This window comes from Myotis daubentonii, chromosome 3 (genome assembly GCF_963259705.1).
Source record: "Myotis daubentonii chromosome 3, mMyoDau2.1, whole genome shotgun sequence".
In the NCBI taxonomy this organism is placed as follows: Eukaryota; Metazoa; Chordata; class Mammalia; order Chiroptera; family Vespertilionidae; genus Myotis; species Myotis daubentonii.
The window spans coordinates 215,518,663-215,542,298 of record NC_081842.1 but is presented as its reverse complement, the minus strand read 5'-3'; the positions used below and the strand labels follow the sequence as shown (position 1 = coordinate 215,542,298).

The window sequence follows — 23,636 nt, the reverse complement described above, 5'->3', positions numbered from 1 at the left end:
TGTCGGCCGAGTCAAGCAACTTCTACTCCGACTATTTACTCACTGAGCCAGGGGCCATCACTTGTTGAGGCCTTGGCTTTGGTGCTTCTGGATGAAGTCTCAAAAGAGCCCTCTTCTGGGAAAAACGAAGATGGCGGCATAGGTAAACACCGGAAATTGCTGCCTCCCACAACAAATTCAAAAATACAACTAAAAGACAAAATGGACATCATCCAAAACCACAGGAAGACTGGCTGAGTGGAAATTCTACAACTAGAAGGAAAGAGAAAAGCACAGTGAGACTCAGAGGAAGTGCGGAAGTGCAGAGGTACGGAGACGCACGCGGCAAGGTCTGGCAACTGAGGACACGGCTGCCTTTTTGAATCAGGAGAGAGTCACAAGCCCCCGACTGCTCTGAACTCCAGTTCTGGGTGAGTCTCTGGGGACCCAGACTCATACAGGGAGAGATTGGACAGTCTGGCAGCGGGCAGAACTCAGAACTTGAGGGCGGCTTTCCCTCAGAAGTGCTTGCAGCGATTACCGGGACACTGAGACTCGGGGCCCTTTAGTGCAGGGCTGAGGATCAGCCATAGCTGCTTGCTCTGCCCTGCTGATTCCCTGAGACCCCACCCCACCCAAGCAGAAGCTTTTGCATATGAATGCCCTGGCCCTTTGCAATATGAAAATTACCTAACAAACTGCAGCTGGGCCAGACAGACCCAGAACTTCCAAGAGAAGGCCCAAGGCCACACAGCAGCTTGCATTGCTTCACAGCTGGGCCTCATTTGGGTACCTCCAAATCCCAAACAAGGAAGGGGAATCTGCAGATCTCTCCATAGCTCCTGCTGGGTAGCCTTAGGCAGAGGCTAAATTAGCACCTCCTTAGAGATCCAAGAGCCAGTGTACCCAGTGGTCAGAGTGGGACCACCCAGATTACAACTCCTCAGATCCATAAAGGACACACTCAGGGGGCAGACTCAGTGAGCACCAAAGCCCAATTGAAGCAAGTCTTGCCCTAAAGGGTATCTCCAGCACAGAAGTTCTCCCACTGCAGACACAGCTGATTATCACAGCCAATTGGCCTGGAGGTCAATTCCTCCCAGTAATACCTACAACAATCAAGGCTTAACTACAAGACTGTGCACAAAGAGTGTCCACCTCCGGTAATTGGGGAGGCTGAGCCACTGGGCCCTATAGGACACCTAGAACAGAAAGCCACTCTATCAACACAGAAAAGCAGCCAAAATGCGGAGACAAAGAAACAGGTCACAAATGACAGAAATGGAGGAAAGCAAACGACTGGATATAGAGTTCAAAACCACACTTTTAAGGTTTTTCAAGAACTTTCTAGAAACCACCGATAAATGTAGTGAGACCCTCAAGAAATCTAGTGAGACCCTTAAGGTTATGATAAAGGACCAACTAGAAATTAAGCATACACTGACTGAAATAAAGAATATTATACAGACACCCAACAGCAGACTAGAGGACCCCAAGGATCAAGTCAAAGATTTGAAATACAAAGAAGCAAAAAACACCCAACCGGAAAAGCAAAAGGAAAAAAGAATCCAAAAATACGAAGATAGTGTAAGGAGCCTCTGGGACACCTTCAAGCGTACCAACATCCGAATTATAGGGGTGCCAGAAAAAGAGAGAGAGCAAGATATTGAAAACCTATTTGAAGAAATAATGACAGAAAACTTCCCCCACCTGGTGAAAGAAATGGACTTACAAGTCCAGGAAGTGCAGAGAACCCAAACAAAAGGAATCCAAAGAGGACCACACCAAGACACATCATAATTAAAATGCCAAGAGCAAAAGACAAAGAGAGAATCCTAAAAGCAGCAAGAGAAAAACAGTCAGTTACCTACAAGGGAGTACCATACGACTGTCAGCTGATTTCTCAACAGAAACTATGCAGGCCAGAAAGGAGTGGCAAGAAATATTCAAAGTAATCTACAACCAAGATTACTTTATCCAGCAAAACTATCATTCAGAATTGAAGGTCAGATAAAGAGCTTCACAGATAAGGAAAAGCTAAAGGAGTTCATCACCACCAAACCAGTATTATATGAAATGCTGAAAGGTATCCTTTAAGAAGAGGAAGAAGAAGAAAAAGGTAGAGATACAAATTATGAACAACAAATACACATCTATCAACAAGTGAATCTAAAAATCAAGTGAATAAATAATCTGATGAACAGAATAAACTGGTGATTATAATAGAATCAGGGGCATAGAAAGGGAGTGGACTGACTATTCTTGGGGGAAAGGGGTGTGGGGGATGAGGGAAGAGACTGAACAAAAATCGTGCACCTATGGATGAGGACAGTGGGGGGTGAGGGCGGAGGGGGGTGGGAACCGGGTGGAGGGGAGCTATGGGGGGGAAAAAGAGGAACAACTGTAATAATCTGAACAATAAAGATTTAATTAAAAAAATAAAAATAATAAAAAATAAAATAAAATAAAAAGAGCCCTCTTCTGACAATGCACTAAATTCCTCGAGAGGACTACTCTGTTTAAAACACCCTCCTCATTCCCCCAAAACTTCTCTTCCAAACATTTAGATATTTCTACCGTACGGTCAGCTCCTCTTTTTTTCTCCCTGAATGGCAAGGCCCTAATGGTAGAGCTTTTGGAGAAACTAAGCCCCATAAATGAAGACTAGGCGTTTAAAATGCCTACATATCCTGGACCATGAGAAATTAGTATTTTCCCTTCACAGTAAAGTCACACCTTTGAGAAAGAAAGAATTTGAAATATAGGCATATAAGAGCCGGGGCAGCTAGAACTTAGTAAACTGAGGAAAGAAAACATGAATTCTGGCCCTGGCCAGGTAGCTCAGTTGATTAGAGCATCATCCGATATGCCAAGGTTGCAGGTTCAATCACCTGTCAGGGCACATACAGGAATCAACCAATGAATGCATGAGTGGAACAAATCGATGTTTCTCTCCCTTCCTCTCTCTAAAAATACATACAATCATACATATTTACATAAAAACCATGAATTCTGTGAAATTTCTTATCTGAAAACTATAACATTGGAGTACAAAAATGAAAATGGAAAGTCAACAGCCACAGAAACAAACCAGAATGTTTGTTTTGTACAAGCCTGTAAAAGCATAGAATGTAATCTACTTTTTCAGTTAAAAGGTCCTTCATAAAAACTAAAAGGGAAAAAACCATTCCCATGATCAGAATTTCCACGCACTATTAAAAATGAATGTCTGATCTATAATTCAAGAACTAAAGGCAGAAGTAGGGCACCAGTTGACTGAATATATTTATTCCCAAAAATCTAACTCGGGGTCAGACCTCTGCCCCCGGCTGCAGAGTACCAGTTCTAAGAAGCGGTCATTCAGCCCCGACATCTGACCAACTGTTTCCCATCCTCCCACTTTCTTTCCCTTATCTCTGCCTCCTCCAAGTCAAAGAGCACCCCCAGGGCAGGCAGGAGGAGGCACTGAGGAGCAGAGTGCACAGGTTCACAGAGCAAAAGGCCTGCAGCACTCTCCATATATGATCCTCCCGCTTGGTCATCTGTAAAAATGAGGGGAAACAAGGCAATTAAAAAAAGAAACTACACTCATCCAACCATGGGCCAAACACAACCCCTCCCGACTGAGCAAACTGGTTGGGAATCACATGGGGGTCAGAAAAGTCCTGAAGGGAATCAAATCTAAACTGAAGCCCAACTAAGAGTTGATTTGGTGAAAAAGAAGGGAAGAATACCACAGGAGGGCTTTGCCTAGGTAACTAATACAATCAGATTTGTATTTTTAAAAGATCAAAACATTGCTGGGGGGATTGTAACATGGTATAGACACTTTGGAAAACTGTTTGGCAATTCCTCAAAATTTTAAAATACAGGGACCATATGACCCAACAATTCCACTCCTAGTAATATAGTCCCAAGAGAAATGAAAAAACATATTCACACAAAAATCTGTATATGAATGTTCATAGAAGCATTTTTTAATCCTCAACCGAGGACATATTCACTGATTTTTAGAGAGGCAAAGTGAGAGACAGCGAGAGAAACACTGATGTGAGAAAGAAACTTTGATGGGTCGCCTCCTGTATGTGCCCCAATCAGGGATCAAACCCACAACCCAGGTATGTGCCCTGTACTGGAATTGAACCCAAGACCTTTCGGTGTACAGGAAAACACTCTCACCCACTGAGTCAGACTGGCCAGGGCAGAGCAGCATTTTTTTTTTCATTTTTTTAAAATATATTTTTATTGACTTCAGAAAGGAAGGGAGACGGAGAAAGAGATAGAAACACCAGTGATGAGAGAGAATCATCAATCGGCTGCATCCTGCACGCCCCCCAACAGGGGTGGAGCCAGCAATCCAGGCATGTGCCCTTGACTGGAAATTGAACCCAGGACCCTTCAGTCAGCGGGCCAACGCTCCATCCACAGAGCCAAACCAGCTGGGGCCAAGAAGCACTTTAAAATGATGTTTACAAAAGACTATAATATTGTAAGAAATTGTTTATGCTGCAGATACTGTTTTAGGAAAAGCTATAAAATTTTTTCTAATACATATGATTAGAAAAAGATATTGAAAGAAAAGACAACAAAAGGCAAACAGCTATTATCCCTATAAATTTCATGAAGGCAGGGGTTTCCATTGTTTTATATGTACTCATTAACAAATAAATATTTGTCCAATGAAAAAATACTTCTACAAATGCATAACAATGTTACCATAGTTAACAACACTTTATTGCATATTTGAAATTTACCAAGAGGATTATATGTTAAGTGTTCTCACCCCCCCCCCCCAAAGTGTAACTATCTGAGGTGATAAATATGTTCATTAGCTTCAATGTGGTGATTATTTCATAATGTATATGTATACAAAATCATCAAATTATACATCTTAAATATATATAATTCCTAATTATATCCCCAATTTAAACCATTTCTACACTGGACTGAAACTTACTACTACTTCAAATATTTTGTCCCCAACATATGATACTGTTTTACCTTGTCTATTCAAAATATCATAACAAATAAAATTTTACAAAGTACACTAGAGATTCTATCAAGGAATCGCATACATATCCAGGCCTATTTCTACGGACTAAATGAACATCTGATCTGTACCTTTAACCCAAAATCAAATTTTTAAAAAAATTTTGTTGACTGAATTATTTCTTTTAAGCTTTTAAATAAGTCAAACTCCAAAAATGTCACTACTACTTGACATCTCAGTTTAAAGACCTACAAGTCAAACATCTGTCTAAATAGAGATGTCTAAGAAATATTACATTCTTTGAAATGTTATAACCATAATGTGAAATTACATTAAATCGTATCCAGATGGTATATCTTTTATAACAAGTCTCATCCAAAGAAAGCAGTTACTGAAAGTAAGTTACCATTTTTCTGCAACTCACTAGTAACTGGAGACAAAAGAAGGAATATGGTCCTATGTAAAAGAACAAGCACATCCTCTCCAGACTATACAGCACATCAAATCATGTTCTCACTCACATTTTAACTTTAATGAATCCAGTTTTTTAGATCTTTACATTTTTTGAGAAATATATTTTATTGATCTTTTACAGAGAGGAAGGGAGGGAGATAGAGAGTTAGAAACATCGATCAGCTGCCTTCTGCACATCCCCTACTGGGGATGTGCCTGCAACCAAGGTACATGCCCTTGACCGGAATCGAACCTGGGACCCTTCAGTCCACAGGATGACGCTCTATCCACCAAGCCAAACCAATTAGGGCCATCTTTACATTTTTTCATAAAATATAACATACAGGCAAGTATTAGAGAAGATAAGGGACACCATGTATTTACCACCCAGAATAACAAAAGTTAGCCTTTTGCCATATATGCTTCAAATCCTTTCCCCTAAAGCAACTAATAAAATTACAGATATAGTTAGATCCTTTCTACCCCCTTTTTTAAATACTTAAAAAGGAGAGAACAGAAGTAACCAAGATTCAGGGTTGCTGGAACTTTTAAAAATCTATAACATATTTTTATTATCCTGGTTAAATTCTTCACCAATTCAATGTATAAATTCAGCCTGTAGCAAAAACTATTGTTGTATGAACTTATCTGTCAAATAACCTTAAAGAAAACTATTAAAGCTATCCTCAGAAAGACTAAATGGATTATCTTTGCCATCACATATATTATTGGTGTTTTGGTTCACAGTTTTGTTTTTAAATGATTCTTAGACCTTCAGTGTCCAATACAGTAAACACTAGCCACATGTGGCTACTGAGCACTTGCAATGTGCTAATCCAAACTGACATATCAGTGTAAAATGCACAATGGATTTCAAATGTTTAAAGTAAAAATTTTTTTAATTAATTTTTATATTAGTCACATGTTAAAATAATGTTTTGGACATAATGAGCTAAATAAAATATTGTTAAAATTAATTCCACCCTTTGTTTTTTTTTTTCATGTGGCTACTATAAAATGTGGCTTGTAGTTAAAGCTTACCTTATAATTTCTATTACACAGTGCTGCCCTAAATACATCAAAGTAGCACCAGAATAAGAACTACTATTTCTGAATCAAAACTTAGAAAAATATGCAAAGGTTGCAATGGTCAAAGTGGCAGAGTTATGGTTGTTACCTAGGTGATTTAGAAGGAAGAATACTATTTAGGTAAAAGCTGGAGTCCCAGATTATCCTTCTCTATCACCAGAACACCGCAGACAAACCCTTTGCTTCCTTTCATCTTACTCATGTGTATCTGGAAAATGACTCTTCTAAAAGAAGTCAATAATCGATTTAGTAACTTAAATGTATTGAAAACAGATCCAATACAATTGATTCATTCATTTAACAGTCTTTATTAACTGGGACTAGACACACAGTGGTAAATATAACTGTAGCTTGCTTTCTAGTGTATGTGGAGAAGTCACAGGCAAATAATAAACAAGTTAACAAATAAGGAAAAACTCATTACAGAATAGTGCTTTGAAGAAGTCATGTGAAAAAGTCAGTAATCAGTCTTTCCAGTCCAATCCTATCTTTAGAATCAGATTTATTTTGAGCAATAAATTAGTTATTTCACTGTGTTCATTTTATGTAAATATTTTCAATCAAAGCATTCTGCAAAACACATGTACTGTTCCCAAGTACATCGTACACAAAAATGCAAGGAACCTAGCCGATTTGGCGCAGTGGATAGGGTGTCGGCCCTCAGTCTGAAGGATCCCGGGTTTGATGTGTCTCTCTCACATCAATGTTTTTTTCTCTCTCTGTCTCTCCCCCTCCTTTCAACTCTCTCTAAAAATCAATGGAAAAATATCCTCGGGTAAGGATTAACAACAACAACAAAAAAGCCCAGCTGGTGAGGCTCAGTGGTTGAGCGCTGACCTATAAACCAGGAGGTCACGGTTCAATTCCCTGTCAGAGCACATGCCTCAGTTGCAGGCTCGATCCCCAGTGGGGAGTGTGCAGGAGGCAGCTGGTCAACGATTCCCTCTCATCATTGAAGTTTCTCTCTCTCCTTCTCCCTTCCTCTCTGAAATCAATAAAAAAATATATATTTAAAAGAAAAAAGAAAACACAAGGCAATTTATGTAATTGCCATGACTCTATGTGCCCAATTTGGCTTTTAATGCTTAATTAAGAAAAAAAAGTCAACAACTATCCTTTCTCCTTAAAGAAAGGCAAATGAGAATATCTGGCGGTAAACATGGCAAAATAAATTCCAAATTGTTAAGCATCCAGCATTTTTAATATAAATCTTCTGGTCCAGGCTAACATGGTCAACTTCCTCTCCTGCAAAAATATCAATTCCAAGAACCCTGGAAAGTTCACACTACAGGTAAAATGTTCATGTGTGTGGCCTTAGCTACGCAGTTGAATTGGCCTCCATCATTTATGTGTCAAATCAGGTTCTTAAAAACAACCATTCAGTACTGTTGACTCTCAGTGCATCCATCCACCCACCAAAAACATCCATCCATCCATCCGTCCAACCATTATTTAAAGACACAATACACAACTTGGTAAAAAAAAAAAAAAAAAATAGCAGATATTAGAAATGCTTAATAATAATTAGATTTAGTCAGTAAATCATAGCAAACTCATATAACTTCCCCATATACACCATATAGCTGTCCCTCTAACAGCCAGAAATAAAAATAATCCTGAAAGTATGTTTACTGACATGAATTACATGAAAATACTCATGTTTTACTGAATGTGCAGTAATTGTAAAATATATAAATATGATACTTTTGTTTGTTTGTTTGTTTGGTTAATCCTCACCCAAGGATATTTTTCCATTGATTTTTAGAGAGAGTGGAAGAGAGAGGGAAAGACAGAGAGAAACATCAATGTGAGAGAAACACGCCGATTGGTTGCCTCCTGCGTGTGCCCCAACCAGTGCTTGGGCCGGGGAGAAGCCTGCAACAAAGGTATGTGCCCTTGACCAGAATCAGACTCAGTACTCTTTGGTCCCCAGGCCAACGCTCTATCCACTGAGCCGAACCAGCTAGAGCAGTGGTTCTCAACCTTCCTAATGCCGCGACCCCTTAATACAGTTCCTCATGTTGTGGTGACCCCCAACCATAAAATTATTTTTTTTAATTTTATTTTATTGCTTGAAGTATTACGAAGAGTATTATATATGTCTCCTTCCCCCCCACCACCCCTTGACATTCCCCGGGCCTCCCCTACCCCCAGCATAAAATTATTTTCGTTGCTACTTCATAACTGTAATTTTGCTACTATTATGAATCGTAATGTAAATATCTGATATGCAGGATGTATTTTCATTGTTACAAATTGAACATAATTAAAGCATAGTGATTAATCACAAAAAACAGTATGTAATTATATATGTGTTTTCCGATGGTCTTAGGCAACCCCTGTGAAAGGGTTGTTCGACCCCCAAAGGGGTCGCGACCCGCAGGTTGAGAACCGCTGAGCTAGAGCAATGTGATACCATTTTTAAAATGTATTTATACAGCCTCTGTAGAAAAAAAAGTCTGGAAGAGTATATCCCAAATAGCTAACATTATATATGGATGCTTTTTTATTTTCTTCTTTTTAACCCTATTTTCTGACTTTTATGCAATGAACATCTACTACCACTTTATAGAGTAAGAAAAACATGCCCTGGCTGGTGTGGCTCAGTTGGCTGAGCGACATCGTATGCACGGAAATGTTGCTGGTTTAATTCCAGGGCACATACCCAGATTGGAGGTTCAATGCCCAATGGGGGTACATACAGGAGGCAGCTGGTCAATGTTTCTCTCTCCCTCTCCCTTCCTTTCTCTCTAAAAATTAATAAACATTTTTTAAAGAAAAACATAAAAATTGTTTAAAGCCAGTTATAAAATACTACATCCATTTTTCAATGATATTCAAAGACAATGAGATAAAAAGAAAGAAATTACACAAAAGAAATACCACAGAGTGTTAACAGAACGATCTCTGGTGGTCCTTTCCCCCATTTCTGGAAGTCTTTACCATCTGCTCAATATCTTCCTTCTCACCTGGGTCCTACCAAAATCAAGAGAGCAACAAGAAGATATGCCCCTCTAACAGCCAGATATGTGGTTCCTAGGTATGCTCATCGCCAGTGATTTTTACCGTCACTCCATGAAGCCATCCATTTGCACAGCCACAACATGCTCCATATATGAAACTAGCAATTTAGGGCATTCCATTCTATCAAACACAGGCCCCAGCAATCTGAATACTCAAATACATATGTCCTCCCGCCTCAACAGAACCTTTGGTCCTTTGATCCTGTTTTCTTCCCGTCAGCATCTTTTAGATTTCAGTTCTACTTACTCTGACTTAGACACTAACTGTAGGAACCTCATGTTTCCCCCTTCGTTTTAATAAACTACCTAAAGATTATACCAAACCTACCTTACTTCAATGACTTAAAATAGAATCAAACCAGAATTACTATCACCCAGCCAATGTGGCTCAGTGCTTCAGCATCAATCAATGAACCAGGACAGCACAGTTCCATTCCCAGTCAAGACACATGCCTGGGTTGTGGGCTTGATCCCCATTACGAGGCATTCAGGAGGTAGGTGATTGATGCTTCTCTCTCATTGCTATTTCTATCTATCCCTCTCCCTTCCTCTCTCTCTAAAATCAATAAAAAAATTATTTTTAAAAAACATTTCTCAGCCATGCCCCAAATTACAAGACCTGCCCTAGCTGGTTTGGCTCCGTGGATAGAGCGTCAGCCTGCGGACTGAAGGGTTCCAGGTTCAATTCTGGTCAAGGGCATGTACCTTGGTTGCGGGCACATCCCCAGTAGGGAGTGTGCAGGAGGCAGCTGATCGACGTTTCTCTCTCATCAATGTTTCTAACTCTCTATCCCTCTCCCTTCCTCTCTGTAAAAAATCAATAAAATATAAAAAAAAATTACAAGACCTATTTGTACTTTTTACCTGATTGATGAAAAAAAGCAATTTACCAAGTTGTCTAATTATAAAAAATGGATACTTAAAACACTTCCTTTTAGAGGTCCCTATTCATTTTAATTTTTGATAGCACTTGTATGGTAAGGGAGCAAACACTATACATTTTAATAAAAGAAAATAAATACTGTAAAAGACTTCATTTTATTTACCATTTAAAAGAAAATTTGTTCTAATATTTAGAAATGCAGTTACTGAACAATTTTATTTGTAATATCAGAACTCACTTATACTTTTTCCTACGGAAATAACTATGAGAAGATAATTATCTGTTATAAGCTCATTGAGAGCAAAAATTATTTTTCTATTTATTCATTACCATATATCTTCAGTGCCTAGAACAGCCGTGGGCAAACTACAGCCTGCCGGCCGGATCCGCCCGTTTGAAATGAATAAAACTAAAAAAAAAAAAAAAGAATGTACCCTTTTATGTAATGATGTTTACTTTGAATTTATATTAGTTCACACAAACACTCCATCCATGCTTTTGTTCCGGCCCTCAGGTCCAGTTTAAGAACCCATTGTGGCCCTCGAGTCAAAAAGTTTGCCCACCCCTGGCCTAGAACAATGGCACTTGATATTTATTGGGGGGAAGGGTGAGTGGGGAGATCCATACAGTGTTACCGACAATAGTAAAAACTAAAAAACATGCATGAAACATTATACGTTCGTTGTAATGATGAAAAGTATATAATTGCACAAAAGTACTTATACTGTTTAAAATAACTTTTTTTTAGACATTAAAAGAAAACTGGGTTCCAATATCATCTCACTCACTAATTTGACTTGTGCCCTGGAATTCTCTACCCTCCTGTGTACTACCCCCCTACTTCTTGGCTCTGGCTGGTCCACTGTGGGGTAGAGATTACAGGGAGAAGAATATGCTTGAGTTATCTCAGGAAACAAAGACTGATTGCATGGTAAAAAAAAAAAAGGGGGGGGGTGTACACAACCTACACCAAAAGCAAGTGGAGTCTGCATGACCCAACTGGACTAGGAGACCCTTACTAACATGCTCTTCGAGCCACACTGACTCAGAAAATCCATTTTAACTCTAGATCCCCAAAGGCATACTTGAACCACTCTGTAATAAACAGTGAGTAATTTAGGTCATCTGATTCAAGAGAAGAGTGGCATCCAGGGTACACCAAAATATCAAGCTTCATTGTCAACGGACCCAAAAAAAAATAAAGTAGAGGTGAAGAGGGAGCAATTTCACCTGCTGGAAATAAAAAATGTAGATCTCTGTGCCAGTCAACAACTTTTATACAATGGGAAAGGATGTTCACCAATATGCTGGGGAAAAAGCAGCTATTCTCAAGTGCTTGGGATAAAAACTACAATAATCCTATATAATAAAAGCCCAGCAACCGGACGGTGGAACCACCAGAATGACGGGTCAGCCAGTCGCTATGATGCACACTGACCACGGGGGCAGACACTCAATGAAGGAGCTGTCCCCTGGTGGTCAGTGCACTACCACAGTGAGAGCACCACTCGGCTGACCAAGGATGAGCGGCTGCTCCCACTGCAACCCTGGGCCGAAGGGCAGGGACCCCGGCTGCGATCATCGCCTCCTTGCCCCAGGCTCCTCCTCCTTGCTCCCTGCCACCTCCTCCGGATGCCTACAGGCCACACAGCGCCACCGAGGCCACTAGGCTCACAGAGTTGACCCCGGAGGATGGGAGGCGGGTTTGTGGCCGCCACGGGACTGAGGCCTACTCCGCCTCTCAGTGCTATTATCCGTGGGCCCAGCCGGGCACCAACCCAGGTCCCGTGGAGAGGCAAGTACTCTGGCTCCACCGAAGATGCCGGACCAGGGAGCAGCCACTCAGAGGGCAGGTCCACAGCCACTCAGATCCCTGCAGGCCACGCCCCCCACCAGTGCAAGAATCCCCACGCAGGAGGGCCTCTAGTCTTATTATATTCATTACCTATCACCTGGGACAAAGCCATGAAGCATACTGCAGTGGTTAGGAGACCAGACTCTGGAATGTGACTATCTGAGTTCAAAATTTGACTCTGCCACTTCCTAGCTAAGGGCCTTTGGGTAAGTTACTGAACCTTTCTGTGCCTCCAATTTCCTACACCGTAAAATGGGGATAATACCCCATAGGATTACTATAAAGATTAAATTCATGTATAATTAGTGCCTGAGCAAGTATTACATCTAAAATAATCTTTTTTAAGTGTAAGATAATAAAATTGCACAAAGGCCTACTCCTTATAAGAAAAATTGAAGACATTTAGAAATTTTCATTCCTTGTGGTCTAATTACCAGACCATGCAAACTCTTTTTTTAACGAATATATGTTATTAATTTTTTACAGAGAGGAAGGGAGAGGGATAGAGAGTTAGAAACATCAATGAGAGAGAAACATCAATCAGCTGCCTCCTGCACACTCCCTACTGAGGATGTTCCCGCAACTAAGGTACATGCCCTTGACCAGAATCGAACCTGGGACCCTTCAGACCGCAGGCCGATGCTCTATCCACTGAGCCAAACCCGTTAGGGTTGACCATGCAAACTCTTAATATGAAAAGAGAAATCTCAGGGGAATAAGTGAAGTTGCTGCCCCATGGTTGTACTGACAAGTTACAGGCCAAGAGTTCTAAATTGCAGGTTCACAAACAGATTCAGGGGACCTATTACTCCTCTGAAATTATACAAAATTTTTAGGTAGTAAGGTACTTCTATTATTTATTTCTCCTGTCTTAAAAAAATTATCTTCACTAATTTCCACTAATACAGCCCTTTCTCTAGTCTCCTTTACAACAAATATCCTCCCAAAAGGTGCTATATTCACTTTCTCAAATTATCCTTTCATTCTCTCTTAAACCCACCCAAACACTCCACTGAAACTAACCTTGTCAAGATCACCTCTGACCCCACAGTGCTAAATACAAAAATCAATTCCCAGTACTACTGTGACCTGGTTTAGGAGATTTTTGAGACATTCATTTCCCCCACTCTTGCTTGATACATTTTTCTCACTTGGACCAACTACAATCATTCACTGTCTCGGGCTTTCTTTTTGCGCTGATCTCTTCTCAGCAGTTTTTGTGGCTGATTGTTCTTCTCTCAGACTTTTTAATACCCTAGGGTGGGCCCTAAATCCAATGGTAGCCAGAATAGGTAAGACAGAGAAGGAGATGTGAAGACAGAAGCAGAGATTCAAGTGACATGTCTACAAGCCAAAGAAAGCCAAGGATTGCTGGCAGCCACCAGAAGCTGGAGAGAAGCAAGGAATGGGTTCTCCCTCAGAGCCTCCAGAAGGAAACAACCCTGCCAACACCTTCACCTTCTGGCCTCCAGACTATGAAAGCATAAATGTCTGTTGTTTTAAATCACCCAGTCCACGGTGCTTTGTTAAGGCAGCCCCAAGAAATGAACACACCACTCTTCCCCTTGCTTGTCCTGCTCTGACCACGTCTTCCTTGCCCCCGCCTTTGTGCTGGATACTCCTCTCTGCCTGAAATGCTCCAACTCCAGAACTCCACATGCCTAATTTTATCACCCCCTCTATGAAACTATCCTGACTCCCCTATTTAAATCACAACCACCACCATCCTTCCCTTCCATATTCTCTTTTGTCCATAGCACTTATCACATCCTATTTATAAAAGAGAAAAATGGTAATTGGCGTACGACGATACCCTTTTCATTGGCTAATCAGGGCTATATGCAAATTAACTGCCAACTAAGATTGGCAGTTAACTGCCAACAAGATGGCGGTTAATTTGCATATGTAGGCACAATGCAGGGAGGCGAAAGGGAAAGCAGGAAGAAGCCCCTGCCACTGACAGTGATCAGAAACCCAGGGGGGAGCTAAGAGCTGGGGGGCAGGGCAAAGGCGGCCCTGGAGCCGCCTTTGCCCTGCCCCCCAGCCATGATCGGAGAATCAGGTGCCTTTTCCGCCCTGGCCAGTGATAGCAGGAAGTAGGGGTGGAGCCAGCGATGGGAGCTGTGCACGGTCGAAGCTGGCAGTCCCAGGAGCTAGGGGTCCCTTGCCTGGGCCTAAAGCAAAGCCCACGATCGTGGGGCCGCTGCAGCTGCGGGTCCCCGCTGCCCGGGCCGGACGCCTAGGCCAGAGGCGTCAGGCCTGGGCAAGGGGCCGATCCTGCGATTGGAGGGTGATGGGGGTCAACACCTGAGGGCTCCCAGTATGTGAGAGGGGGCAGGCTGGGCTGAGGGACACTCCCCCCCACACACACACCCAGTGCACGAATTTCGTGCACCGGGCCCCTAGTCCTATATAATAAAAGCCTAATATGCTAAGTGCTCAGTCGTCCAGTTGGCCATTCAACCAATCAAAGCATAATATGCTAATGATATGCTAAGGCTGCTCAACTGCTCACTATGACATGCACTGACCACCAGGGGGCAGATAGTCACCCGGTCGACCTGTCGCTATGACGTGCATTGACTACCGGGGACAGACGCTCTGACCAGTAGGTTAGCTTGCTGCTGGCATCCAGCCGATCAGGGCTGAGGAAGATGGGCCGGATACGCCCTGGAGCCCTCCTGCAACCCCTCCCTGGCTGGCCAACCTCTCACGTCCCTCCCTGGCCCTGATCCTGAACCAGTGAGGTCCCTTGGCCTGGCCTGCACCCTCTCGCAATCCAGGCTGAGGGACCCATCCCCCAGAGTACACTAATTTTGTGCGCCAGGCCTCTAGTTCTAATATAATGCATACTGTTCTTATTTATTATGTTTCTTGCTTGCTGGCTATACTAGAATATAAGTTTCCCAAGGACAGGGTACTTAGGTTTTCTTTTTTTCTTTTTTCTATTTGTTCACTGATATATCCTAAACATCTACTAGTATAAATGTACCTGGCAGAAAATAGCCAGTCAATAAACATATGCTGAATAAATTTGTTGAATATGTTTGTGTCTTTTTCTGGAAAGAGTCCACAGTTTTCCTCAGATTAATAAAGTGATCTGCTACCTAAAAAAAGTTTCTAAATCCTTGTTCTAAATTTTTAAGTAGCTAAAGAAAACTAGATTCTAAAATACTATCTTAAAAGACCCCCAACCCTAGCCTGGCCAGTGTGCTCAGTGGTTGAGCATCAACCTATGAACCAGGAGGCCACAGTTCAATTCCTGGTCATGGAACATGCCCAGGTTGTGGGCTCTATCCCCACCCCAGTAGGAGGCATGTAAGAAGCAGCCGAACGAGGATTCTCTCATCGCTGATGTTTCTATCGCTTTCTCCCTCTCCCTTCCTCTCTAAAAATCAATTAAAAAAATATTTTTTAAAATCCCAACCTTAAAAAGAAGCAAACGAAAACCAATAAACACTCAACTCTATGACTTAATATCTTGTGAACAGCATATAGCATTAATTTTAAATTTTGTACTCCCAAAACCAAATTTTGAAAAAAATGACACTCCATTTCAATTTAGTAGCTTGAGAAGTACCTTCACCCACTTTTCACAGGATCTCCTACACTAAAGGATGTCCCTGGGCTAAGCTAATGTCTTTCTTTTTTAAAAAAAAAATATCTTTTCTGGCCCGGTCTGCACGGCTCAGTAGAGCATTGACCTTGAACTAGGAGGTTACAGTTCAATTCCCTGTCAGGCCATATGCCTGGGTTGTGGGATCGATCCTTAGTGTGGGACATGCAGGAGGTAGCCAGTCAATGATTCCCTCTCATTACTGATGTTTCTATCTCCCTCACCCTTCCTCTCTGAAATCAATAAAAATATTTTTAATATATATTTTTTCTTTAATTGATTTTACAGAGAGAGAGAGGAAGGGAGGGAGAGAGAAACATTGATCAGCTGACTCCTGCACCACCCCTACTGGGGATCTAACCCTCAACCTAAGCATGTGCCCTAACTAGGAATCAAACCGGCACCTCTTGGTCCATGGATGATGCTTAAGCAACTGAGCCACACCAGCCAGGGCTAAGCTAATGTCTTTCTAGAGCTAAAACAATAAAGAAAAGTGGGCATCTGTGTGAAGCATTCACATAAGCCAATGTAAGTTTCACAAAGCTCAAGAACATTGTCAAATACTTTTCTCTACCTGGCTAAAACCCTTACACAGAGTAGAATCAAAGCAAACCATAACCTGTCTGGCATCTATCATTATTATGGAGTAAACAGATGTTTACTCAAAATACCACCTCATTGTTTGTAAAGCCTTGAGAAAGCATTAGAAAATGGATGTCATCTACATCTACAGCTTTAATATAAACCATAAAGTGTAACAATGAAAAGCAGTCAAGCACAGCAAAACTTGTTAGTGGATTTTGATAACAGCAGAAAGGTACTGACTGTGTTCCTTATTATTGCTGCAATATACGTATTTCACAGTTAATACTAAACAGATACAGAATACAATCACACTAAGCATCAGAATTCAGTATATAATTTAGCCAAGCATACATTCTTCAGACATACCCTGTATATTAAATAAATGACCATTACTGATGAAAATTTGCACATCTGCTGCTATGGAATCTTTCTTGTTCCATCAGCAAATGGATTACCAACACAATCAAGCCCCAGCCCATACCTTTCCTGGTTCCTTTCCCCACTTCACCAATTTAGTAATGTCAAGGATACAAAATACACCAAATACTCTGAAGAAAATGGCATTTTGAACACTACTAACTGATATTCTCAACAAGAGGTTTACCTTAAGCTGGTTTTTTTTAGCTAGTGGTAAAAATTTCTTCTCAGGATACAGCATTTTACCAAATCCCAAACCTGACCACTCATTACCTGTACCACCCCCACCCTACCCAAGCCCCCACCATGTCTCACCTGTATTACTGCAATAAATAGCCTCCCCACCAGACTCCCTGCTTCCACTCTGACTGGCAGCAGCCTAACTTTTACACAGCAGCCAGTGGGTTAGAGAAAATGAGAATCTGTCAGACCCCTGACCCAGTGGCATCCCATTATACTTAGAGTAACAGCCAGAGGCCTTCCTGTGCTCTCTGTAAGACCTGGCCCTTGACTCTCATTCTGATCTCGCCCGCCACCACTCTGCAGGGTTCCACTGTTCCTTGACCATGCCAGCAGGCTCCCACCCCAGGACTTTTGTACTGGGCAGAAAGTTCCCTCCGTCCGGAATGCTCTATCCCCATATCTCCGCACGGTTCCTTACCAAGGCCTTACTCAAATGTCACCTCTTCAGAGAAGCTGTCCCCAAATACCCTACTCAAAACTCCCAACAGTGTCTCTTCTCTCCCCTAAGTAACACACTGGCTTCACTTTATAATTTGTTTCATTTGAGTAAGAACAGAGGCATACTTTCTTTGAAAAAATGAAATCTGGACAAAAACAAATGCTATTTTTTTTTAAAATATATTTTATTGATTTTTTACAGAGAGGAAGGGAGAGATAGAGAGTTAGAAACATCGATGAGAGAGAAACATCGATCAGCTGCCTCCTGCACATCTCCCACTGGGGATGTGCCCACAACCCAGGTACATGCCCTTGACCGGAATCGAACCTGGGACCCTTCAGTCCGCAGGCCGACGCTCTATCCACTGAGCCAAACCGGTTTCGGCAAATGCTATTTTATAGGCTACTCACTATGAAGTCAAACACGATATATCTTAAGAATAAAATGTGCTTTGTGTATAATTTGCCTTTATCATTTTTAATTTAAAGTATTAAAAATAAGTGCTGGCCCTGGCCAGGTGGACAACTGAGTGTTTCCCCTTCACCAAAGGTTTGGGTTCAATTCCCAGGGTTGCAGGTTTGATCCCAGGTCAGGGCTCATACAGGAGGCAATGGATTGATGTTTCTCTCTCCCCCGCCCTCCTTCCCTTACTTCCTCTCTCTCTAAAATCAATAAAAAGCATATCCTCGGATGAGGACTGAAATAAAGAAAAAAGAAGTGCTATATGTACAAGGAAGTTTATGGTACCAGCATTAAATATGTAGGAAAAATAATCATGGGAAAAATTTTAATGCCCAATTACAGGAAAATACTTAAGGAATATATACATTAGAAACATAATATGAGATGTTAAGTTTTAAAAAGAAAATAAATTACAATGACAAATGAGCCCTTTACATTGCTCAAATATTTACTAGCCATGTGACATGTGCCTGACCCGCCCTGGCAGATGAGGACTCAATGGCAAACAAGACTAAGTCCCTGAGCTCTCGGAGCTCCAGGGCTGAGCGAGCAACGACAGTGCAGTGTGAAGTGATGTCTCAGGACAGTACAGGAGCCCTGGGAGGGAGAGCACAGCTGGGTACGACCCTGCCTGGGAAAGGTTTTCCAGAGAAATAATGCCTAAACTAATACCCGAAGAATAAATAGGTGATAGTAAATTTAAAAAAAGAAAAAAGGGGAGGAAATAAGTTTGAAACCTCTACAGTGAGTGTTTGGGGTGAGAGGCAAGAGAGGAGATGAAACTGAATCATACATGAACTTAATAATTTATAATTTTTATTTTTTAACTAAAATTACTTCAATTTGACGATAGGGCTTTTGAAATATGTATCATAAAAAGCTAACAGTGATACGTCAATCACTTCATTTCTAAAAGCCTATTTTGTCCTGCAGCTATGTCTCTTTCCTACTGTCTGTCCTACGTCTGACCAAATACAGAAGGGACAAGAAGCAATTTTAACACAGCACACAAGTGCACACACATGTCTTTCCCAGGGCTAGCCAACACATCTCCTATCCTTATATTACAAATTAGGGGCCCAAAACACTCAGACCTCCACATCTCTGGCTGCCCTGCTACTTTATTACTTCTCTCCCCATTTCTTTTAGGTACCAACAGGAATTCTGTGCTCAGCATCCCAAGCCTTTATCGTTTGGTCCACCTAACTTACCTCACCTCATTCCTCCCTACAGATTCTTCACTCCAACTAGACCAGCCGTGGGCAAACTACGGCCCACGGATCCGGCCCACGGATCCAGCCCGTTTGAAATGAATAAAACTAAAAAAAAAAAAAAAAGGCCGTACCCTTTTATGTAATGATGTTTACTTTGAATTTATTTTTTTTGTTTTGTTTTGTGTTTTTTTTTTAAATATATTTTATTGATTTTTTACAGAGAGGAAGGGAGAGAGGTAGAGAGGAAGGGAGAGAGATAGAGAGTTAGAAACATCGATGAAAGAGAAACATCGATCAGCTGCCTCCTGCACATCTCCCACTGGGGATATGCCCACAACCCAGGTACATGCCCTTGACCGGAATCGAACCTGGGACCTTTCAGTCCGCAGGCCGACGCTCTATCCACTGAGCCAAACCGGTTTTGGCTACTTTGAATTTATATTAGTTCACACAAACACTCCATCCATGCTTTTGTTCCGGCCCTCAGGTCCAGTTTAAGAACCCATTGTGGCCCTCGAGTCAAAAAGTTTGCCCAACCCTGAACTAGACTCTTTATTTGACCTTGCACATACCACACTCTTTCTTGCCTCAGGCTGAGCCTTGCTTGGACTGTCCTAACTCGCTCTCCCAGTTCCTAGTCAAACAGTACCGATTTCCTCAGGGCCTACCCTTAGTTTCTCAATGAATCCTTAGTCAATTTCTCTAATCCACAATAAGCTCTAGTTAACCTGAATTTGATCTATATTCGTTATGCTAAAAAATGAGTAGTTACATTGTTTGGTTACAGTCCACTTTTGTTCTAGAAATCTATAAATGTTGTATTCTTGCAAGGTTTGCCTCCCAGTTGTAAAACCAAATGTAATAATTTTTATTTCTTGTTTATCCCACTTACATCAATATTAAAGTTGGAAAACACACATCCAAACCTATTTGCCATCTGACAGATCCTGGGTGGAAGTTTAAGTCAGATAGAATTCAGTGCCAGCTGGTTCTCTCTGAAACTACGGGTTTAAGCACCATGATCAGGACTGAATTTACATGCCTTTTTGGGACAGGCAACAGAGCATATACACTGATAATGCAACATACTTAAAGGCACAAAAACAAACAAACAAAAAACACCCTACACAAAAGACTTCATTTATTTATTCCGAATGCAGGCAAACACCCCGACATTGCAAGACTCCCCATCATCCTGTACATTATCTAACAAATAATAAAAATACAAATAAATAACAAATCTATTTGACACCACAAATGAATGAATAAACTTAATAACAGTAAGAGAAAAATGGAGGTAAAAGTTATGACTAACAGCTTGGATTTTAATTAATAAAGCCCCAAGGTGATCCTTGTGTTGTTGTTGTTGGTGGTGTGTGTGTGTGTGTGTGTGTGTGTGTGTGTGTGTGTGTATTGATTTCAGAGAAGAAAGGAGAGGGAGAGAGAAACAGAACCATCAATGATGAGAGAGAATCAGTGATTGGCTGCCTCCTGCATGCCCCACACTGGGAACGTGCCCTGACCAGAAATTAAACCAGGACCTCCTGGTTCTTAGGTCAACGCTCAACCACACCAGCTGGGCTGTTCCCATCTTTTGGTCATGAACTCTGAGAGCAGGGACCCACCTTACTCATTTTTATGTTCCCAGTGCCTAGTATAGTGCCCTGCAAGAGACACTAAAAAAAAAAAAGTTACTCCAAATGAATGGACAAGCCCCTTGTGTCACTCAGATGCTCCCTTATTAATAGCCACTGCCCAGAGAAAAGGAGACTTTGATGAGAGCAGCCTCGAGAAGCTATGGCCTGAAATTACACATCATTTCTATAATTGTTACGTTTCATTTATTAATCACCTGCCTATTCCTTTAAAAATATAAAATAAATAAGATTGAGACCTGGCCAGTGTAGCTCAGTTGGTTGGGTGTCATCACAGGCACTGAAAGGTTGCTGGTTCAATTCCTGGTCAGGGCACATGCCCAGGCTGTGGGTTTGATCACCGGTCAGGGTGCATGCAGAAGGCAACAGACTGATGTTTCTCTCTCACATCGACGTTTCTCTATCTCTCTCCCTTTCTGTTCCTCTCTAAAATCAATAAAAACATCTTAAAAATAAAGATTGAGTTTTCCTTTTCATAATTAGTACAGGTACATGAAAAGTATGCCGCTTCTGAAATCTGCTTCAAATTGAACTCATCACTCCTAGGCACCCATAGGAACTAGAGAAGAAAAGGGCGTCTACCATATTTGAGAAGAAAAAGACATGAGTTTCAACTTATAATTCTCTAAAAAATCAAGCAAAACAGAAAATATGAAGGAAAAAAAAACTTTGTCAGTAATGCTTTAAGGATAAATAAAGTACATCATCATTATAAACTTAGAATAATCCTCTCAGAATTTATCATCAGAACAGGTTAAGCATCACAGAAAAAGATAAATTAGAAGGGCCCTTTTTCACTTAATAGTCAACTTTTACCTTTCCATAACCCGTAAGTTTATAATTGAAAGAGTCCCAAGTGTATAACTTTTCCTCTACATCTAAAAATAAACATCAGCCCTAACCGGTTTGGCTCAGTGGATAGTGTCGGCCTGCAGACTGAAGGGTCCCAGGTTCGATTCCGGTCAGGGGCATGTACCTTGGCTGTGGGCACATCCCCAGTAGGGAGTGTGCAGGAGGCAGCTGATCGATGTTTCTAACTCTCTATCCCTCTCCCTTCCTCTCTGTAAAAAAATCAATAAAATATATTTTTAAAATTAAAATTAAAATAAACATCAGTAATTGATAGCAGAAACAGGTAGCCACAAGCACAACAGGTATACCTCATCTCTGAAATACACTTTGTAATACAAATCTGGCTAATTTCACAGTCATCCATTACTCTGGACCTTCTTTTTTTTCTTTTTTTTTTTCTTTTTTTTTTTTTAAATATATTTTATTGATTTTTTACAGAGAGGAAGGGAGAGAGATAGAGAGTTAGAAACATCGATGAGAGAGAAACATCGATCAGCTGCCTCCTGCACATCTCCCACTGGGGATGTGCCCACAACCAAGGTACATGCCCTTGACCGGAATCGAACCCGGGACCCCCCAGTCCGCAGGCTGACGCTCCATCCACTGAGCCAAACCGGTTTTGGCTGGACCTTCTTAAATATCCACTGAAACAGAGAAATGAGAGGTCACATACTGACCTCTAACTCAGTGTAATACAAACAACAGGTCTCTGTCCAGAACCACATCAAATGGCCACAGTTTCTTTTTCAGTTAACACCATGGGCAGGAGCCTCAAGCCCTTCTTAAATCATCTCTGTAAGTGACTGTGAGGCGGTGCCACGGGTGCACATACAGTTACTCCGAGACAGACAACTATCACTGCATCTAAAATAAAGTCAAACCTCAAAAATGCAGTTATGCCAACTCAGTGTCATTGGAGTTTTTAGGTGTCACATATGAGCTCAAAATAGGTCAAACTCCTCCCTCCTTGGTGCTTTAGCAACATTCAATTCTCTAGCACTTCCCCCAGATGTTAGATTCTTTTTAGTGGTGTCTTGCACCAAGTGTTTTTCCTCAATTTCACGGTTTAAAGAAGCTGTGAGGGGCGGGGAAAGAGAGTACATCAGAGAAGCACAGACCTATTTTTATGACTGAATCATCTAAGGGCAATGCACAGACTGGGCCGGAGGCCCACCTTGATGACAGCTGTATCAAAGACCTAAATTTCCAAAGATCGTAAATCACTATAGTAAGCATATCAACAGCATGCGGTATTCTGCAAGCATTTTGCAAACTTAACATTTGCCTCCTTTTCAGTCCTTTGACATCCTCAAAAGATGCTTGGATTTCAAAACCAGCCCCACATCAGCAAGGCTGGCAATCAGCATCCTAGGAAATTGCAAGAAGGCAGGCAAGGCCCAAGCAAAATGGAACTGGGGGATGCAAGGACTTTGTACACCTGTACTCTTCTAAGATAGGGGTGGCAAACATATAAGGCCTGAGAAATAATTTGGTGTGACCCTGCCAAGGCATTAAGGGTGAGTTAATTAAATGGTTGGCCAAATATAGCAGGCTAATTTTTAAGTTAATAATTTTGTATGGCCCAAGAATAATGTTGTAAATATCCAAATGGCCCTTGGCAGAAAAAAAGGTTCCCCACCCTGTATTCTAAGAGAATAAATATAAATATGGCCACTTCTTAATTTTTAAGAGGAGAAATTACCCCAAATATCCAAACCAAGTGCACTTCATCAGAAGAGGCACTTACCCAGATAACTGCCGCCTGATTCAGGATAGTTTAAAAAAAAAAAAAAAAAACCATATTGAAATTACAGATTAACCTTTGACTCCCAGGAAACAAAAAAAACTTCAGAGAGCCCTAACCGGTTTGGCTCAGTGGAT

General features: G+C 41.3%; 1 protein-coding gene across 4 annotated transcripts in view; it reads right to left on the bottom strand.

Moving 5' to 3' along the window:
* Positions 1–23,636, bottom strand: part of RERE (arginine-glutamic acid dipeptide repeats) — a 418,729-nt gene that overhangs the window by 374,740 nt on the left and 20,353 nt on the right. The window lies entirely within an intron of this gene.